The following is a 21789-nucleotide window of genomic DNA, read 5'->3' on the forward strand; positions in this document are numbered from 1 at the left end:
TTCGTCGAGAATGCTTCTTGTTTTTCGACACCCAAGTGGTGCATAGGGCACTTCATAGAACAGTTTTTTTTTATTGCATTGGAGTTACTACATTACCGAAAGCAAACCCGTCGATATCAAACAGCAATGTCACTTCACGACGAGTGTCTGATATATATAATTTATATTTGAAGCAATAACTTTGTGATTCTCCATTTTATTATGAGGATATAACTTTGTTTAAAAATCACTATATACTCTTATTTATAATGATTTTCAAACAAAGTTGTTTTTAATTATACAATAAATATAATTTTGTCTCATTTGTTTTGTTTATTTTATGTCAAATACATTTCTAAATTGTTTAAAAAAAAAAGGTGGTGGTTTTACAACTTGTATTTATTTAGATTGGCAGTGACAGGGATATTGAAAGCTTTTATATGTAAATTCACTGTAAAATCGGGAATAAATTTTGTTTCACATTTTCAATCAATTTCACAACGTAGTTTTAAAAAATGCTTTGCAAGAGAAGGTCTGTCAGGAAGCGTAGATGCTTCTGTATCAGATCTGAGAATGCGGTAGAACAGCTTTCAATATCTAAATACAGTGTTTTTTTAATAGATTTATATTATCCACTGACACTTCGTGATGGAATTGCATTTTTAATTTATTATTAGATTAAAACCAATATTTTTAGCTTTTCCACTTTTTTATGTAATGTAACGACTTCCGGTATTTTTATGTAATATAACGGTAATGTACCAGTCTGATGATGTCGGTAACGACGAAACCCGGTCGCTGGTCAAATAAAAAAGTGGAAAAGCTAAAAATATTGGTTTTAATCTAATAATAAATTAAATACAGTGTTCCTGTTTAACAAAAGTTTTTTTTTTAAATTAATTTTATACCATTTTTTATATAACGGACTTTCAGTTTTAACGGACAACCTCTCCCCTCTATTAGTTCGTTATATCGAGGTTTTACATACGTTTGTTTCTTTTATTCAATCTTCTTCTCCTTCATCTTCAAACCCTTATTTGCACCCAATGATGCTTAGGTCACTGCATCATATAAACGCAGTGTTATCTTGATTAACACATGAAGGAAAGGTGATCAGCCCTTCGCTTCAGGTAACAGTCCAAGGTTATATTGAATAAATATTACACTGAAAAATCACAAACATTTATTTGAACCCCCTTGGGAATCAAACCGGGGACCTCCAGCTGAGAATGCTGACCATTACACTACGGAGGCGGACAATTTATTCAATCAACAATTCAATTTTTTTACGTATTCGCGAGATGTTATTATGCAGATTTGTAAATAATATAATGTATAATTAACACATAAGGGTAATTTGCATATAAAACTAGAGTAATCAGCTCTTCTGATAAGCGAAATTTCTGCACAAGAGGCTGAATTATGAATTAAATTTCATTTAGTAATTAAGTGGATATAACAGAAATTTTAATTAAGTACCCACTGAATAAGCAATTTCGGTGAAACTTTAAATTGAATTTGAAATAGGCTTTGGTGTTAGGTGAAAGAAATATTTTTAACACAAAATTTTTGTTGTATCCAAATCCTTGTTCACAAATCTGGGTTTTCTTCACTTAGTAGTTAATTAACATTTTGACATCTCAACATAGATGAAGAAGAATACGGATATCTAGATATTTACAGGGGTAAAGACCTACTACTTATTACAGTTCCGACTCAAGTCTATAGTTCCTACTATAGGCTATAAGTTGACCTGAAGCGGGAATGGTTATTGCAAAACCGGTAAAACACGCCACGATATGTCGACTTACAATGATAGTGATCTCAGCGCTGACAATGTCGAGTTCAACATATCAAAACTCCCATATTGATTTAACAAACTCAAGTTAACCAATTTTGATGAACGATAAATAAATAGATTTATATTATCCACTGACACTTCGTGATAGAATTGCATTTTTAATATATTATTAGATTAAAACGAAAATTTTTAGCTTTTCCACTTTATTTTTATTTGACCAGCGACAGGTTTCGTCGTTACCGACATCATCAGACTGGTGTGAGGTTATACAAATTGTTATGTTATATATAAAACAAGGCAGGGGTTGATAACCATGATTTGATATAATTTTATTGAGAAATTAATTTAATTTGAGTGAATTTAAGTATTGTATGATATTAAAAATATTTTTTTTTAAAGTTTTTTGTTATTGAGTGCACGATTTTATATAAAGTTATACTAGATTTGCATTTTTTGTGAATGAATCTAAATTATGTAACGAAGTATCAGGAACTGCTGGTTGACGGCTCCTTCCACTACGCTGTGGTTGTCCGGGGGAAGTCCGAAGTTCTCTGAATTGTAAATTTCCCGGCAGTCATTTACTATCGTAAATCTTTTTCTTATAGATAAATAATGTTACTTTATATAGAGTTTGTTCTACTCGTTGGAAACGCTAAGTCATCAGTTACCCTGCTGATTCGACTGAGAACTCTAAAATGGCTAATTTTTTTGGGGATTTAAGGAATTTTGAAATATTTTAGAAAATTGATATAAGAATGTAGAAAAAATGAGAGAATAATTCAATTGATTACCTATAAAAATAGAGATTAATGTATAATATGCTTATTTTTATAAATGAAAATTTTATGATAAACTGCCTGAATATTTTAAGGATTAAGTAGTTTTAAATAAAAAAAATCATAAATAAAGTAATAGAAATAAGGAATAAATATGACTGCCATTAAAAAAACAAAATCGTTGAATTGAATAATATAAAAAGGCTTGAAAATGTATGATAAGATGCTTAAATGTATGAAGAATGAAAAGAGTTTAAAACAATTTAAAAGAAATGTTTTGTATACTGTAAAAAGATGTAAATATATATGACGTAAATTAAATGTAAGAAAACAGTTTGTATGAAATGTAATATAAACTAAATAAAAAAAAACACACACACACACTCGTACGTTCCAGTCATATTACCATACAACAAAGCTATCGATACTTTGAAAATACAAAAAATATCTCATTTCTATTTAGAATACCGCGCCAGTGCGGTGCTTTATGCACCATTTAAATGCGGATAAGCACCGGAAGAAGATTTATCACGCGCTTAATTACCGCGTGAGCTTATAGAGGCGTCCAAGTCAGCGGTTAGACGCAGCGCCGCGACGCCAAGTAAACAAAACCACCCGCCAGCGCATGCGCGAGCCCTCCATCGCGCACGCGCTACCAATGTCACACCGCGACCGTCTCTCGCCCAGCCAGCGTGCTAATTTCACAACAAACTAAACTAATAATAAATCCTCTCATATATATAGACCGGCCGGACGATAAAAAAAATATACGGCCACTTGCTCGTCCCGACGCACGCGGAAAGACGCCGAAACGAAATTAGACGCCGCGAGTGTAGGACATTTAACATGGAGAGATATTTTCTATGTTAAATTCTTCCGGTTTTACAACACCCCCCCTGTAAAAAAATAATTAAAAAGCATCAATTAATAACATCGAAGATTGTGTGATTCATTACAGTATCAATTTCCAATATTTAAAATAACCTAACATCAGTTTTAGTGAGTTATTTCAGAGGCTATTTTTCGTTTAAGGTTATGTTCCCGAATCCTATCTGTCACTGTCATGTGTAGAGTGCATTCGTATTTTTATATATTTTTATTTTCGACTGCAGTTGTTTATTTTTGATGTTGTGATAATTGTTGGAAAGTTTATCGAAATTTGTCAGTTTATTTGTTCAGTGTTTAAAGCTTGAATAGTAGGAAAGGAAATTGTTTGGTAAGTGTATTTTTTTATCTTATGATTATCATATTGAAAGATAAACAATGATAACCTCATAATCAATTTATTAAGGACATTCAATTCACACACATATATATTTATATATATATATATATATATATATATATATATATATATATATATATATATATATATATATATATATATATATATATATATATATATATATATATATATATATATATATATACATAAACATTTATATATATATATATATATATATATATATATATATATATATATATATATATATATATATATATATACGAGTATAAATTTCTCTATTACTTACTTAATCACTTAAGTGATTTTCAACTAAACCATAGGTGGGTCCGAAAATTCACATGCGAAAGAATGTGTCAATTAAAAGGATATACATATACATCTTTGATATACTCGTATACAATTTGAGTAGTGTGTTTGTCAAACATGGATAGAATGGTGGTTACACGTGTATAAAATGATAATTTAATCCAGCCTTTGTCAGGTCACAAATCTTGTAATTGCCCAGACTTATCAACTTACATATTCTTCTTTGTCTATTTTGAGAAATCAATAAAAAAATCTAACTGTTATAATGTAAAAAATATAATTTAACAAATATTTCTAACATAGGATATCGTATTATGTGATGAAAATCGTAGCCTAAAAGCTGTTTTCATGTCATTTTTTTATTTAAGTTATACTCAGTAAACAATTATAGTAGCTCTACATACGGTGTTTAAAAATGATGCGGAATGCATCGAAACACGTGTCACAATAGATTTTAAGAAATAGTGGCATTAACAAAGTAAAACTAAAAAAATGGATATATTTTTCCACAAAGTGACTGCCGAATCAATTAATGAAATTGTTTTTTACTGTTCAAATTATTACTTTAAGCGGAGGGTTGATCACCTTTCCTTTATGTGTAAACGATCAAGATAACACTGCGTTTATATGACGCAGTGCCCTATTCATCATTGGGGTGCGGATAAGGGTTTATTATTATTATTTATTTATTATTTTTAAGCCAATAAAAGTCTACTACGTTATCATACAATGAAGTTGTCATCTATAAACTATATAAATCAACATGTCTCAAAGCGAAAGCGTGAGAATGTGTTATAAAATATATCGCTCATTTCTTTCAAGAACGTCATAAATCAAAAATCGTCAATTTTCAGTTGTGCATGTTTTCAGATGCCCATAAAATATAGTATATCCCAGCAAAAGAGGCATATTTTTAACTTAATATTTAATAGATTTATATTATCCACTGACACTTCGTGATGGAATTGCATTATTTTTATTTATTATTAGATTAAAACCAATATTTTTAGCTTTTCCACTTTTTTATTTGACCAGCGACCGGGTTTCGTCGTTACCGACATCATCAGACTGGTGACCAGACCAGTGAACAGACCAGTCTGATGATGTCGGTAACGACGAAACCCGGTCACTGGTCAAATAAAAAAGTGGAAAAGCTAAAAATATTGGTTTTAATCTAATAATAAATTAACTTAATATTTACCCGCCACAGGGCAGAAAGTGTTGTTTTTGCATTTTGAAGAAAAGGTATTGTTTAATTTTTTTTTTAAATATAATAAATATTTTTCAAATGGCTATAAAACCTTCAGGTTTTACCTAAAAAATCTGTTGCACAGTAAAATGTGAAATAAGTGGCTTGATATTTATTTTTAATACATTGTGTTATATTTTTAAACTTTAAAAACTTTCTCCTGAAAAATTAAGTTTTTTGATTTATGACGTTGTTGGAAGGAGTGAGCGATATGTATATATATATATATATATATATATATATATATATATATATATATATATATATATATATATATATATATATATATATATATATATATATATATATATATATATATATATATATATATATATATATGTAAATATACTTAAACATATATTTAAAAAAATATATTTTACTTCCTTTCTTAACATTAAGAGGAAGTGAATTATTGGCATCGCCTCGATTGGAGGCTGGCGAAATTGTTTTAAAAAAAATGAGGCGAATGAACTTTTGTCGCTTACTTGGTATTCAGACGGGCCAAACCAGATTGCATTTAACCCTTTTCGTTCGAAAAAAAACGTATTCGTTTAATTGATTTAAGCACAGCAACTAAACGGTTTCAAATGCAGTCAAAATGCGTTCCCTCACACTGATGTGAAGCAAAACGTTGTACGATAGATGTTCGAATGGTGATATAAAGAAAGAATGTTGGGTATTTACAGGGCTTACGACTTGTCATATGCTGGTTAAGTGATCACTTTCGAATTAATTGAAAATCACGCTACTCGAATTTTGGAAGTCATACACATTTGATCAATCTCATGATGTTTCATGAACAAGTTCACAACAGCCATCTATTATTAAATTTAGGAAGCTTTAAACCAGCCTATGTAAGGTCGTAAGCCCTGTTAATACCCAACATTCTTTCTGTTTATCACCATTCGAACATCTATCATACAACGTTTTGCCGCACATTCGTCTGGGAGAACGCATTTCGAGTGCATCCAGTCTACTTTCATCTGATGAATTCTAAATGTAATATTGGCTCATCCAATCCATTCTAATTTTCCTCAGCCCTTCCGTGGTAAATGCGCAAACTAACCCGGCGTCTGTTAGACGTTCTGTGACTATGTTAGTCACCTACCAGATTTTGTCACATACTAGATTTAGTCACCTACTAGATCAGAGGCTCCCAACCCCGTGCCCGCGGCACCATGGCACCCGTGGAACGATTCGTATGTGCCCGCGATTATCCGACAGAGACAGATTTTTTTCTTAAACATTAATTAAAAATGTGGATTATTTTTAGTTATTCGTTAGTTAAATTTTTTTGATTGCCTGGGTTTATTAAATACGTTTGTTTGTTTGCGAAATTGTATGTATGAGTGGTTCCTTTGCTGAAAGTACTTAAAAATAAGTCAATTAAAAATAGGTGGTGCCCGCCACGCTTCCGATATTTTAGGATATGCTCTAGAGTACAAAAACGTTGGAGTATCCTTTACTAGATTAAGCCACATACCAGATTTAGACACCTTATAGATTGTCATCTACCAGATTTCCTGTTATCGAGTCTTCTCGCAGAGGGTTAGATCGTGACTGTGAGATTTGAAACTGGATTCGTCCTATGTGGATGCACTCGCCGCGAAGAAAAAGCGTATTATATAAGACAGAGAAAGAAGAGCTCATGAGAGAGAAGAGTGACTGTCTTTTCAACACGTTATACACGGTGTTCTGAAATATACGTAAGAAAAAAAATTGTCTTTTTTTAATTTGCAAAGCACAATATAGTTTGTAAAATTTGTAATAAATTGAACATATTATGTTATCTTACGATAACCCACATAGTTATAAATAGTTGTGAATACAAATGGTCGTGTGGTTTGTGGTTCCGTCTTGGTTTCCGTCAGAGTCGACAATTTTAGATTATATATAAGCGTGTGTACAGAAAGAGAAAAGCTGCGAAAAGAACAATAAAATAAATTTTTGAGGCAAACGGAAATAGAAGCGGAGGAAGACCGACGAAAGTATGTATGAGAAAGGCATGAATGTGGAAGAGGCGAATAATGTTTGCAGAGTCAGAGTGGTCTGGCGTTCTATTATCTCTGCGTACCCCTGCAGGGATGTGGCATGATGTTTATATACTATTATAATATCATATATATTTTTTTTTATTTATTTACGCCTGTAAGGCCTTTACATATATAATATAATACAGAGTATAATATTGTACAGCAATATAATAGGACGCAAGTACAAGAAACAATAAAGATAGTATAACAATAACAGATCATAAAATAACATAGCATAACAATATCATAGTAGGAAAAAGAAGGAAAAAAATACTTAAAGCCATCGCAAGAATTCACACACACATATATATATATATATATATATATATATATATATATATATATATATATATATATATATATATATATATATATATATATATACTTTAATCGGTTGTCTTTTTTATTTTATTTTTCTTATTTTTTATTTAATTTAATTTAATTTTATTGGAAAACCATCAGAATATTTCGACAAAAATAACATAATATGATAAAAAACAAAAAAATAACAATTCTAATTATAGGTTTCCACCTAAGTAATCCTAAAAATAAAACAATTTAAATAAACTGTCATAAAAGTATAACTATATAGAACATTTCTTTACCAACTGGTCAAATAGACATCAACAATTTTTCTTTTTAAAGTATTAAAAGAAACATTATTGACGTCTATTTCATTAAGCATTTCATTGCACATATCGCAGGCTCGATTTAAAAAATGAGTTTTGGTAGGACTTGGTGTGCATTTTAGGGATTTTAAATAAGTTTTTGTATCTGGTCTGTGCTCCCGGGACTCTAAAATTGATGAGTGCTCTAGGCAATCTACATAATTATTTAACATTTATTTTTTGACATCTCATCAAAGATGAAGAATATGGAAGTCTGGGCATTTACGGGGCTTACGACCGTCATAGGCTGGTTTAAGTGATCACTTTACACACGTGTAACATTCACCAATTCTACCCATTATTGACAACCACACTACTCAAATTCTTGGTAGTTCTATATATATGTCAAAAAATAATATGAAAATAACTCCTGTAATTGGAGATAATCCAGATTTTGTGAACAAGTATTTGGACACACTCAAAATGTTATTAAAAATTTTAAACAGAAAAATAAGGTCAGCATTGTTCCTGCGTGTTACGAGCTTGGGTAAATTCACAAAACCATTTCTTGGAGCCATCCGTCTAAAATTACAATATGAAATGAATTTTGATTGTATAGATTCTATTCGATTAATATATTTTTTGTATTCGAGGTTCCAGACGGGAGATGCAAATTCTGACTAACTGACTACGGATATATGTAAAATACAAAATTCTAAGGGTGCGTATATCATTAAATTCTTTACCTATACGAAACAGGAAACCTAACATTTGATATGCTTTTTTTACAATTGTATTAACGTGAGCCTCAAAAGTTTACTTGCTGTCAAGAATAATTCCGAGATCACGGATTCATTTACTTTAGTCAGCATTTGTCTTGTTTAAATACATTTGTATGAATGTGTACTATATTAACAATAAAAAAGTAAATAAACTACGATGTTTGAAAACATTTTTTTTGTGTTAGTAATACAAATGTTTTCAAATATTGAAGTTTATTTAATATTAAATAAATGTAAATAAATAAACAAGTGTACGATTACATTTTTCATTTAAAAAAAGTAACTGCCATTTCGGATCACCGTGTACATTATATGAATAAAACAATCATTATTTATATGTAATGTATGAACATGATGTTTAAAAAAAACCTGGAAACACGCGAAAGTTGCCAAAAACGTGTTTTAACACATCTAATGTATGTGTTCTTATGTTTAATCTGTTTGTGAAATACATTTTCTATAGGCAAAATTTAGATACACATGTATGGAAAAACTAATAATAAAACGATACGAAACTCGCGTTATTGCCCGGCTGCGCCCGTAATTTAAATTTAAACATAATTTGTGTCTCAACTAAGCTTCTTTTCATGGTCTTCTTCTTCTTGTTTAGACCTCTGTCCTCAATTGTTGGATATAGACCTCCTCCGTATACTTATTTTTTTATGGTGTATGACGACTTACGACAGATGGCAGTTCTATGCGAGGAAAGAAAGTGTCTGTTAAAATAATCTTGTGGTGAACTTTATATGGTATTGGAAGTGACCTCTTAAGCCAGGCAATGCCAGGTCGTGATGTCGTTAAGACATCTAATCTATTACCAACCACATGCGCCTCATAAATTTGTGCTAATATAATTTCTTCACTCACTTGGTTTACATGGCCAAACCATCTCGACACACATTCCTTAATTTTATCCATAATGCTTATCTCAGCCTTTAACTCTTTCCTTATTTCACCATTCGAAAATCTTTCATTCGTCGTTTCACCGCATATTAGTCTGAGAGAACGCATATTGACTGCATTCAGTCTATTTGCATCCCTCTTTATGTTTATATATATATATATATATATATATATATATATATATATATATATATATATATATATATATATATATATATATATATATATATATATATATATATATATATATAAATATATATATAAATATATATGTATACATATATATATATGTATACATATATATATATATATATATATATATATATATATATATATATATATATATATATCTTCGTCCTGGCTCCATCCCAACTTATCGTCTTTGTAGACTGTTGGAGTCAGCTCTCCTCGTCCTCAGGTTGTAGGTCCTTTTGTCATGGACAACGTCACCTAGGCCATGCCTTCAAATCATTATCTTTATGTAGCTTCCATGATTTTTTTGTACATATACACACTCACACACACTCCCATACATGATTATAGTGTAAATCGTGCTGAAACGGAGCTTTTGGGAGTTTTCAATCCATACTTATGGGAAAATGTCTTAACTTTGTTGACCTATATGGACATTTAACCATGAAACAGTGTCCGGCCTATGGATCGACCATAGTATTTCTCACACGAATAACAGTTAGTCCACTTTGCCTACTGCATTGTGAAGTCAATAATATTATTGTCCCAGACTGAAGTTACGTTATTCTTATCCGCTGACCGTGACCGTAGCGCTGTTACACAGTCGAAGGAGTGACAGAAGCTAACAGGGCTGCCACCGGCGATGGTCCATTTCATTTTAGAAATTTTTCAATTTTAGGAGGTGTTTTCTGATGATCTTGAAGATGGTTTTTATTGTGGGTTCATGGTAGTCGAAGATCAACATATGCTGGACTATGTGGGTATTCACACGGTTGCAGGATGTTGTCACCACTGTCAGCAACATACCCACATTCCTTACAGTTGTATTGTCTGATCGATTTATTCTGTATCTGGCAAAGAATCCTCAAACAAAAATCATTATATTAAAGGTGTCTCAATCTGATGAAATGATTTTGAGTGTGTCCAAATACTTGTTCACAAATCTGGGTATTCTCCACGTAAGAGTTATTTTTATATTTTGATGAAATTACAAAAAAATGCTTGCCACTCGTTATAGGTTGGTTTAAGAGATCGCTTTGTACACGTGTACACGTGTAACATTCACCATGATTGACAACCACAGGAATTCATGACACTGTACATGGGTAAAAAATGGTAAATATTGAACATGTGTACAGTGATCACTTTACCAACCTATGGCAGGTCATAACCCCTGTAAATACTCAGAGTTCCATATTCTTCTTCATCTATGTTGAGATGTCGAAAAATATAAAACAAACTCTCGAGTGGGGAAAATCCAGATTTGTGAACAAGTATATATCACACAATTCACACGTGAATTGTATGATATATACTTGTCATTTCATGTGTGAGTTCTCGGCAGAATCTATGTATAATTGGGCTGAGTAAGCTACTGTACAAGGAGTTGAACACATCCAAAATGTTGTTCAGACTATAAGATTTATTTATGAATATTAATGAAGAGAAATATTTGGAGAAATTTAAAATGTTTGTATAACGGATTCGTTTGTGACATCCCTACACATATCAAATATAGAAATATGAACAATTTTACTCTACACGATGATGTAACTGTCAACGCAATAGTCATAAAGATAGCATTTAAGTCGGGATAGTCGATAGTCCACAACTAAATTTGCTTTAAAACTAAGTAGCATTTAACGTAATTATTTTTTTGGCAAAAAAACAGTTTTATTTATTGAAAAAAAAATATATGAATATTTTAATTTTAATGTTTTTAATGTTTGAGGATTTAATAAATCTTTACATCTCACCAATAGATGTCTCTAGTGAAGTTCTAGTGATTCATGAACAAGGTTTCTAAATTGGTTCATATATATAGAACTTCCAAGAATTTGAGTAGTGTGGTTGTCAATAATGGGTAGAATTGGTGAATGTTACACGTGTGTAAAGTGATCACTTAAACCAGCCTATGACGGTCGTAAGCCCCGTAAATGCCCAGACTTCCATATTCTTCTTCATCTTTGATGAGATATCAAAAAGTAATATTTAATAAATCCTGATGATAACAAGGTTCTTGTCGAAACCGGTAGGTTAAAGTGTACTAATAATAAAAAAGTGGTTAAAACAAAGTTGTTTAATTTTATAAAGTTTATAAAATGTGCCAAAGTATCTGCGAAAAATATTCAAGAAATGAAAAAAATGCTTTTTATTCGATTTAAATATATAGTTTTGGAAGGAAATTAGTTACTAAAAGGTAAGGGAGTAAAAAATATATAAATCTATAAAAAAATTCAATTCATTTATATATTTTTTTACTTCTATCCATTATCCGGACCCAATAGTGCATAGGGCACTGCATGGTATTGACGTAGAGTTATCTTAATCATTACTTACATGAAGGCAAGGTGATCACTCCTGCGCTTCAGGGACCAGTCCAAGATAGTAAAAAATTAATATTATATTGGAAAATCCTTAAAATTTATTTTCACCCCCCCCCCCCTGGGAATCGAACCCGGGAGCTCCAGCACGGTAGCTAAACATGCTAACCGTTACACCACGGCGACGGACAAAACTTTTCGGTCTTACACTATGTTTAATTTCTACGCAAATTTTATGTTTTATTTACTATGTACAGTAATGGGGACAGATTAAATGTACATAATAAAATGGAACGTCAATTTGCGTCCTAAATAAGTTAGTGATATATTCGCGCGTAGGAGTACAGAGATACTACAAATAATAAACATTTTTCATTCGTCAATTGATCGTTTTGTTTACGACTCTATCCCTGTGATTCGTAATTTTTCTTCTTCAATGACCATATATTTTGGATGTATAAAAACGCGACTCACACACACACACACATACACACGACCTGGCATTTAGCTGGCTAAAGCAATCGGAAGAACAACGATACATGTTTCATTATATATTCATTCATTCCTTCATTCGAACCCTTATCCGCACCCCAGTGGTGCATAGGGCACTGCATCATATAAACGCAGTGTTATCTTGATCGTTAACTCACGAAGGAAAGGTGATCAGCCCTCCGCTTCTGGTACCAGTCCAGGGTAATATTGAATTAATATAAGAGTGAAAAAATCACTTATATATTTATTTGACCCCCCCCTCTGGGAATCGAACCCGGGACCTCCAGAACGGTAGCCGTGCGTGCTCACCATAACACTACGGAGGCGGATATATATATATATATATAATTATATATATAAATATATATAAATATATATATATATATATATATATATATATATATATATATATATATATATATATATATATATATATATATATATATATATATATATATATACATATATATATATTTATAAATATATATATATATATATATATATATATATATATATATATATATATATATATATATCCAGTGTCTGATATAATAAATAATATTAATATTGTCAAATAATAATACAATTATAGTTCTATCTATCTATGTAGCCTGTAACTGTCCATCATTTCCTTGGATCCTCTACCTCTCCTCATCAATTCCTTACCTGATTTCATTCCCAACGCCTTCATTGCTTTTCACTTACATATATAAGCCGTATTCGTCCACACCGCAAGCACACCTTAATTACCCCCGAAAAAGATAAAATTGTAATTTAAACTCTCGTTAGAATATTTGTAACATTATTTTTCAAATAATTTATATCTTGAAGGTCGTCCTCTTTATCCGTTTTTTTCCTAGCGTTCCGGATAATCGAGAGTCTACAGTATCTCTGATCTTTAACCTTTAATATTCTGTAGCCCGGACATTCTTGCCCAAAAGATATAGACAGATCTTACATTTGTATTATTAGTTTATATAAAGTAATATTAATTTCTAGGGCTGCGATTCCATATGGATTTTAGTTAACGCTCTAAGAACTCAGTGCGAACTTTATGTATACTTTTATATTGCAAAGAAGCAATATCTTCCAACCAACCAAAGACAGAATAGTCATACAGAGCAAAGTTTGAACCTTGTGTCGGGTTGTGGTCCAGTGGTTAGTGTCGTGGACTCTTGAGTCAGATTTTCTCGGTTCGAACCCACTCTACCACAATTTGATACTTATTTACAATAATGAACAGCTTAGACTCAAAAAAATAGTTTAAAATTCTTCTTCTTCTTCTTTTTCTAGATCCTAAGGATCTGTTTGTGCCTCCGCTTGTAGCTCTTGGGATGTTGACTCCCAGCTGTCTTTTTGGAGGTCTGCCTGGGGGTCTGCGTCCTTCAGCGATTCTTTGAAGGGCGATACGTGAAATTATATATGAAAAAAGTATTCTTGTAAATAATAAGAAAGTGCAAATATTTCTCTTCATTTAAATAAATTATACAGCCATTTGAAAATAGAGAGCAGTTAATGCTTGTCGATAAAAGTGTTTTGTTAAGTGTGAGAGACGAAGAAATAGAAAAAGAAAGAAAGAGAGATTTTTTATTTACACTAGAATTTCATTACTTTTTAAATAATTTATTTTCACTTTGTAATTGTATTTGTAATATTTGCATATTGTTATATTTATCCAATATTACCCTGGACTGAAGCGGAGGGCTGATCACCTTTCCTTCATGTGTAAACGATCAAGATAACACCGCGTTTATATGAAGCAGTGCCCTATGCACCATTGGGGTGCGGATAAGGGTTTTATTATTTTATTATTTTACATTATACTGAATTTTTTTTTTACTGTTTTTTTAACTCATTACCTTTCGATAACCTTTTTTTTACAATACCATATATTTATTTCGAAGAAATACTCATTCTTTAAATACAAAAACGGTGATTTAACCAAACAAATCAATTACGTTAAATGTTACTTGGGTTTCAAGAAGATTAGATTGTGGTTTATCATCTACAGGGCCTTAAAAAAACATGAATTACAGTTATCAATATTGACAAAAAATATCGTTCAGAGAGCGAAAGAATGACGCGCATGCTTCGCGCTAGGGAGCCTGTAGTTACTGTAATAACGTTCGCAGTTTTTTGTCGTTAATCTTACATGAGATTATATAAACTAGCTCATTTATTTTGCGTACATTCCTGACCGATAAGCTTTATCTTGGCCGGTAGTCTATAAAGCGTGTAAACTCCTCATACTGGCTTATCTCCCACATTTGAAAGTAAATAGACATATTCCCAATTTATCCTCATATAATTTGAAACTGGCTGTATCCGCTCACTCGTTGCTGTGGCTCAATCTGGATAAAAGCAAATGAAAGACAAAATAAGACAAAGATTTCTTATATGCATTATATTTTTGATTTTTAAAGAGAAGAATGATTGCAAAGACGTGGTGTGGCGTTCTTTTCTCTCTGCCTACTCCTGCGAGGAAGTGGCGTGATGGTTAATTGGTGAGACTGTCTATAGTGAATTGGACAGTGGGAACAATTAAATTAAAATTCTTTTCTAGAACATAGACTCGGAATTGCTGGAATAAATGTGTTTCAGGATTCCCAAGCGAATCACCAGGGTAATACATACACACATATATATATATATATATATATATATATATATATATATATATATATATATATATATATATATATATATATATATATATATATACATATATATATGTATATATATATATATATATATATATATATATATATATATATATATATATATATATATATATATATATATATATATATATATATATATATATATATATATATATATATATATATATATATATATATATATATATATGTATATATATATATATATATATATGTATGTATATATATATATATATATATATATATATATATATATATATATATATATATATATATATATATATATATATATATATATATATACACATTGTATTTTCGTTCCCCGTATATTGTAAGTAGGAAACGAGGTATTCCTTTACCTTCATACGACACATGGTGTCGTGTGCCATGGATCTATAAATATCGGATGATAGCATCCTTCGACACCATCAAGTTGTTATTTATCGAATTGGCATTTGCTTTTTAGAACCCCTTGACGTATTATTACATGTATAAATCAAAAGATGATTTACGATTCTGCTGAATTTATGTATTTTGGTACCGGATTCTGATAATTTCAAATTTAATCGTTACATTAATTAATTTTCTCTTTTCTACCAAACATTTAAATGATTACAATTTTATTATGTAGCGATGTAACTGGATTTTTAATGTTTACCACAATATAAAATTTATCTTGATATAAAGACTTGATATAACTCCTCTATAGCTCCGAATACTGCACAATGTATTACGCCTACTCTAGGCAACTAGAAACTGCTGAAATGCGAATACTTAGATGATCAGCGGAAGTGTCCAAATAAAGAGTTCACGCATTCGTTGAAGCTTGCGTGCAACAGACATCAATAGTAAGGTAGAGGAAAGGGAATTGAGATGTTATGGGCACATAGGACGCAGAGAACCTGATTTAATTGTGAACCAGGCAATCGCCATGGATCTTCCTCGAAAGATATCTAGAGGAAGACAAAATGCATGGATGTTACAGAAAGATAATATGATTCGAAGGCATGACCTAGGTGACGTTGTCCATAGTAGAAGGACCTACAACCTGGGGACAAGGAGAACTGACTCGAACAGTCTACAAAGACGATAAGTTGGGAGTTTGAGTCAGGAAGAAGAATAAGATAAAATATACATATACATACAAACATAATATATACGTATACATTATCATTCTTTATACAATATGTTGTATTTTATATATTGACGTGAAGGATAAAAATTTACTGATGTCGTTGTTAATGTTAATATATCCATAGATTGCTGTAAAGCACCCTTGAGGTGATTTCATACACAAACTACGTTTTTTAAATAATCCAATAAATATGTATAAGTACTATCCTAGACATTCCTAGAAGCTACGACCTATCACATTATTCTACCATCCATGTGTGCGTCTTATTCTGACGGATTAGGGTATTACATCATCGTGTCACCACGTTATTATATTGTGTGATGGAATTCAAACGGATATAGTTTCTTAGAATTGAATAACGTTTTCCGACCATTTGTACGCAACAGGCGTATAATACATTGTACACATGTGTAATAGAGTTTGAAAAAAGTCGTATTCACAAATCCTGTTAATGTTTGACCTTGAATCGAAAGATCCCTGCAAATAAAGAGATTAGCCCCTTACACTCATACTGCATGTACAATATTATACGAATCAGAGCTTGCCATTTTTTATAGGTCTTTTCCCTTCTAGAAGATGTTACAATACATCATATTCAACAAATTGCAACTTATGACAGTTGAAAAACTGTATGCTCAAACAATCCTTACATTTTGATTATTAAAAAAAAAATCTTTTACATATCGCTCACTCCTTTCACCAACGTCATAAGTATATCAAAAATCGTCAATTTTCAGTTGTGCATGTTTTCGGAATGCCCAGGAAATGTACTATATCCCAGCAAAAGCGGCATATTTTTAACTTTATATTTACACGCAGGAGAAAAGGTATTGTTTAATTATTTTTTAAAATTTACTAAATATTTTTCAAATGGAGAAAAAACATTCAGGTTTTACCTAAAAAGATCTGTTGCACAGTAAAATGTTTAATAAGTGGCTTAGTATTTATTTTTAATACATTTTATTATATTTTTAAACTTTAAAAACGATCTCCTGAAAAATCAAGTTTTTTTTTATATATGACGTTGTTGAAAGGAGTGAGCGATATATAATACCTAATACCTACCACTTAATGAGTTTTATTTCATTACACATGACTAGTTTCGAAAACTACAAATGTTTTCATCTACAGGTGAAAAGTAAAACTAACGAGCAAAAAAAATCAGGTATATATAGCGAAATACCTGAATGTAGTTGAAATGCGATCTCTCAGACGAATGTGCGGCAAAACGATGTGTAATAGATGTTCGAACGGTGAAATAAAGAAGGAATGCAAAGCTGAGATAAGCATTATCGATGAAATTAAGAAAGGCGTGTTGAGATGGTTTAGACATGTGGAACGAATGAGTGAGGAAAGAACTGTATTTAACAAATTTATGAGGCGAATAAAGTTGAAAAAGGGAGGAGAGGAAGACCGAGAAAAACTTGTCACGATCAGGTGTGTCAAATACCTGAAAGCGGTCAGGTTAGGAGTCGAAATAAGCGGTAGGTTATATGAGGAAATCTATATTTATATATATTTAGCAGTAAGATAGTGTAGTAGTAGGCAGGCTATACGAATAACACTCGTAACCTTTAATAGTGTTATTCGTTATATCGGGTGATAATTTATTAAAATTGGATTGATTTCCTGCCAGACATATCAGATATTCCCGTTTTCATTATATTATTCATGGACGTTTTCATCAAATACCTTGCAGCACAACACTTCGACTTGCGTAGTCGGAGTGTTGTGTTAACCTTCTCATGCTCGCACAAAGTTTCCTGGCGATATTTACCGCAGGTTAACTGTTAAAAACGGACTAAAGTAGACCGCATGTAGCCGAAATGCGACCACTCTGACGAATGAGCGGTAAAACGATGTCCAACATCTGAAATGTGATTATCTTTTAAGATAACCTTTATCTTCCATCAACACTCATCTTATAATAATAATAAAAAAAACCCTTACCCGCACCCAAATGGTGCATAGGGCACTGCGTCATATAACGCAGTGTTATCTTGATCGTTTTTACACATGAAGGAAAGGCGATCAGCCCTCCGCTTCAGGTACCAGTCCAGGGTAATATTGAATAAATATTACAGTGGAAAATCACTTATATTTATTTGAACCCCCCTGGGAATCGAACCCGGGACCTACAGAACGGTAGCCGAGCGTGCTGACCATTACACTCTCATATTGAGGTGAAATATTTATAAATATTTTAAAATTTTCCCTAGGCACGGGGAAATTCTGTGAGGGTACATTATTGTAATTTATAATTATGTCTATGATGTAACAAATAAATAAATAAATAAATTAGTGGTTGCAAGTATGCACATATAATAAATCCTGGATTAAACGAATTTCGATTAAACGACCTCGATTAAACGACTTTAAAAACCTCGATTAAACGAATTTCGAACTTAACGGACCAAAAATCCGATCAAATGTAAAAAAAATTAAAACGCAAAAAGAAATCTTAAAAATCAAATAAATCTTGATTATTTTTTCAAAGGAGAATTACCGAAAGCAAGCGCGTCAATGTCGAACGACTGTCCGAAGGCAATAAATATAATTTTGTTTTTGTTTTGCATTTTTTATTTAAACCTAAATACAGTGTATTTAAAAAAAGGTTTTTGATTTATTTTAAACCTTTTTTTTATATAACGGACTTTCGGCTTTAACGGACACCTCTCTCCCCAATTAGTCCGTTATATCGAGGTTTTACTGTACTTTGAAAACGCGTTTTATCTGTAGTTATCAAAATTACTCGTGTTTACATTAAAAATCTCAAAAGTGGTCTTAAACTAGTGTTTTATTATTAAATTTAAAGCGCGCAGCATTCAACTGGTCTTCCTCAAAAGTGGTGTAATTTTAAGTGACCTTTGCTCGACACGAAGTGCGCTAACATCTGCTAGAATTATTATCTGGAATTGGAGTTGAACCTCTACTGATCTGACCGATAAGTCGCCTCACGACGCCATAAGTGGGTGTGGATCTTTATGACCTCAGCAATGATCGAACTATTTAATTGCTTCTAATGAAGAGCCAGCAGTAATTACGATCATCATCTCTGCGTCATTTTGACGCATCTCGGCAGGTTACAGAGTGTCACGTAATGCAACAATGTATTATTATTGTTTGCATTTTCTTAGTTCTAATGGATCTTATCAGATACTTTGATATTTTATGCTTATACTCAAAACAAATCCATGAAGGTAAAACAAATTTATTTAGCAAAATGATTGGAATATGTACAAAAACAAATTCCAAAACATCGTTTGGTTATTCTATGTACTATTGTAGTTGGAAAATGTCCGCCTCCTTAGAGTAATGGTCAGCACGCTCGGCTACCGTTCTGGAGGTCCCGGGATCGATTCCCAGAGGGGGGGGGGTCAAATAAATATAAGTGATTTTTTTCACTCTAATATTTATTATATATTACCCTGGACTGGTACCTGAAGCGGAGGGCTGATCACCTTTCCTTCATGTGTTGACGATCAAGATAACACTGCGTTTATATGATGCAGTACCCTATGCACCATTGGGTGCGGATAAGGAGTATAGGATGTATAATATAAGTTGGAATAAGGTGCAGAGGAAGACCGAGAAGAACTTTGCATGATCGGGTATGTCAAATACGGTTTTATTTACAAACTGTATATTATTTCCGAATTTATATTGATACATCATCCATAGGGTGAATTATTCAGAGTCTGAAAGAATAAAGAATGTGTGAAGAAAGGATAGTTAAAACGCGAATATGGTTGGTAATAGAAGCAGAGGAAGACTTGGCACGTTCAGGTATATAAAATACTTTAACGTGGTCTGGTCATAATGAGTCGAAATAATCGGCGGGTATGTATGAGGAGATGCATGACTCTGAAAGAGATTAATAATTTTAGCAAAATAAGAGTCGTGTGGCATTCTATTCTCTCTGCCTACCCATGTGTAAACGGCGTGATTGTTAATTAGTACGTTAGGTAGGTACTTCTTTAAGTCTACGACACGTTAATTACCTGGCAAAAGCATTAGTGTGGCTTGTCTTTTGTCTATCCACAGTCGATATACAATACAGACAGCTGTAAATAGTAGATATACTATATTCGCTTACTTTCTACTCCTTCTCTGTTTTAACCTGGAACGTTCAATTTTCTGTTCAAATGCAATTAGTCTCTCGAGACAATAGCTGTAATATTTCACACTAAAAGATCCGTAAAGGCCGTATTGGCTTAACGACTTTTCATTAATTTACTTCAACCTCAGTACTTTTAACCGCTGTACTTTCACTCCATTTTGAGCCCTATGAAAAGGTCTGATAATTTGTTGAGTCTGAAAGATTCTTCTTCATCTTCTTGCTCAATGCTGAGCGTCGTGGTCTTCTGGAATGTCAGGCACTTGGTGCACAAGTCCTCTCCATTCTTCCCGGTTCTGGGCCAACTTGATGGCAGCGTTTAGCGAGGATCCGGTTAATTCCTTTATTTGGTCTGTCCATCTTGTTGGAGACCGTCCTCTTGCCCGCTTGCCTTCAACTGTACCTGTTACTACCAGTTCTCTTCTATTCTATTCTATTCTATTCTGAAAGATTAAAAAGGATGTTATTGCTGTATGGGAAGGGAAATGGGGGAGGAAAACAAGTAACTTTAGCAGAGAAAAAGGAGAATTGATAGGGTATACTCGTACTAGCTTTTAGTATTGGCATAAGTATATGCATTTCTAGTGCTTTAGCTAATCTAAAAAAAACTTATGTATGGAATTTTTTATCATTGTTTCATTTGAAGTGTGACAAGTACACATGTGAATGTAATGGGAGCCGAGGAGGCCTAATGACCTAAATTATTTTTCACACATTATTCCCAATGTTCTAATTACTTCTAATTCCATTAAACATTAATCTTTCTTTTTCATTAATCGATTTTTGTAGCCACACCTGTATGCGTAATTTAATGATCCTAGAAAATGTTTTTATAATAATATATTACAGGCAGAGGAAGACCGAGGAAAACTTGGCACCATCAGGTAAAATTTAAAAGCGGCTGGGTCAGGAGTCGAAATAATCGGCGGTATGTATGAGATGCATGAATGTGGAAGACGCAAATAATGTTTGCAAAGACAGGGTGGTGTGGCGTTCTATTCTCTCTGCCTACCCCTGCGGGGAAGCGGCGTGATGCTAAGTTAGTTAGTTTATTTATTAATAACATTTATATACAAGGATTGTAATTTGAACGAAATAAAATCATTTATGAATTTTTTAACGCATTTTTGATACATTTTTTTTTATTTATAAAAAAATGGTTGCAATT

At 32.0% G+C, this 21789-nt stretch overlaps 1 protein-coding gene across 3 annotated transcripts in view; it reads left to right on the plus strand.

Moving 5' to 3' along the window:
* fdl (beta acetylhexosaminidase fused lobes) overlaps positions 1-21789 on the plus strand; it is a 161392-nt gene that overhangs the window by 30872 nt on the left and 108731 nt on the right. The window contains exon 1 of one of the 3 annotated variants that reach the window (XM_088261520.1): positions 3184-3772. The exons of the other annotated variants lie outside the window; for them this stretch is intronic. The gene's annotated coding sequence lies outside the window, so the exon portion shown is untranslated. Of the gene's footprint in view, positions 1-3183; positions 3773-21789 lie in introns of those variants that run through there. 3 annotated transcript variants of the gene reach the window in all.

The sequence above is a fragment of the Brachycentrus maculatus genome, unplaced genomic scaffold (assembly GCF_059751285.1).
Source record: "Brachycentrus maculatus isolate JH-2025_06_01 unplaced genomic scaffold, ASM5975128v1 h1tg000157l, whole genome shotgun sequence".
NCBI lineage: Eukaryota > Metazoa > Arthropoda > Insecta > Trichoptera > Brachycentridae > Brachycentrus > Brachycentrus maculatus.